This window comes from Cynara cardunculus (genome assembly GCF_001531365.2).
Source record: "Cynara cardunculus var. scolymus isolate 2C chromosome LG 13, CcrdV1, whole genome shotgun sequence".
NCBI classification, from domain to species: domain Eukaryota; kingdom Viridiplantae; phylum Streptophyta; class Magnoliopsida; order Asterales; family Asteraceae; genus Cynara; species Cynara cardunculus.
The window spans coordinates 35,907,490-35,909,463 of NC_037540.1; positions in this window are offsets into that span (position 1 = coordinate 35,907,490).

Below are 1,974 nucleotides of genomic sequence, written 5' to 3' on the forward strand. Positions count from 1 at the left end.
ACTGCCTCTCACGGCTATTGACTCCGATTGCCGTCGGTCTGCGACTGCCTGGCGCCGGCTGCCTGCCTCTTTCCGTCTCTCGTCGCTCTCTGCCCATCACTGTTGTGAGGTTAGGGCTTAACTTAGGGTTATTTGATTACTTATTTACTTATTTACTTTACTTTACTACTTATTYTATGTTTCTAATTTTTGTTTGATTAATTCTTAATCTAGATGAAGCTAACCTGTTTACTTAGGTTTTCTTTTAAGTTTTAAATATATAATATACTAATACTGTATATATGCCTACTTAGGTTTTCTGTAAACAACATTATAATGAAGTTGTCCTGCCTACTTAGGTTTTCTGTAAACAACATTATAATAAAGTTGTCCTGCCTACTTAGGTTTTCTTTAAACTGATTGGGACTTGTGGCTGTTTTTGGGGCTGTTTTGTTTTGCATTCTTTTCAATCTGCTCAAGCCCTAAATTTTTTACTTTTTAGGGTTGTTTAGAAGCTTTTTAGAAGCTGTTTTGAAACGGATTAGTATAGGACAAAGGCTTAAGATTGATGATTAGTATAGGATAAAGGCTTAAGTTTTTTAGGAGCTGTTTTAGCTACTATTAGTTATGACAAAATGTAGATATTTTTGCTTCAAAAAATGCAAGAAGGCATCGTTTTAGGTGAATGGTAATGTATTTTATGTTTTGTTACACGGGGTTTTGGTTTATGTCCCCCTGCATCATTTTTGTTATATTTAAAAAAAAAATCAGCATGAAGATGAGCCGCCTAGATTGACTAGGTTTCAAACCCCTTCAAATAGTTTATTGTGGTTTTTATATACACACATAAGGGGCATTTTTTTGGTTTTCCGCCATGGGCATCCAAAATCTCAGGACCGGCCCTGTTACCACGGTAAACGTTTACCGGGTATATTGTTGCATACGATGTCGTTTTTGTGTACTAAAATCTTATCCAGTAAGTAAATAATAATGTTAAATTTCACCGGTAAGCACTCATCAGGTAAGTGTTTGGTAAATAGTCCTTAATTTTCAAAAAATAAAAAAGATATTTTTACCAAATGATGTATAACTGTCCAAAAAATTTCACCAAATTATGACGACTTGACAATTTAGAACTTCTTATGTGTTATTTCGAAGAAAATTGCATAAAAATTTATTTAATTTTAATGTATTTTTCCACTTTTATTCTTAAGTTTTTATTTTATTTTATGGAAACATATTATCTTAGTCTAAATAAATTTAAAATTTAAAATATTTAGGGTATATTTGGTACACTAGACATAATAGAACAAAACAAAACATGAATCATTGTTTCATGTTTGTCAGAAACTTTTATGTTGAACAAATAAGAACGAGATTGAACAAATTTATGTTTTAGCAATATAACCTTAAAATAAAACTAATTTTCTTCTAAAACATCAAATATGTACTCCTTTTTATATTTTATTCATTATTTAAATTTTATTTATTATATTTTATATTTTTGACTATCATTTTACTATTTTCAAAATATTGTTTTTATACGATTTTTCATATTTTGATTAATTAATATAATTTATTAAATCTATACTATATTATAAAGCATTTAACTAAAACTCTTAAAAACTCTTAAAACTCATAAAACTCTTAAAAACTCTTAAACCCGTTCATCCCTAAACGATTTTTAAAAAGTACAACTTATCAAAGCTCGATTTTTAAAATAAGATAATAATTAATTATTTTGTTAGAACTCGATAATTATCTTAATTATATTTTAGATTTTTTATATTTTAAAATAAGATTTTTATCCTTTATTTGATTATATTTATCTGCAATTAGTTATACAAATTTAAAAATCGAGCTTTGATAAGTTGTACTTTTGCATAATTTACTTGTAATATTGAATTTTAAGTAAACATTGGTTTTATGTGGTTTTGAGAAAGTGGTAATATTTTTATTTTTGAATAAAATATAAATTTAAAAATATCATAAAAT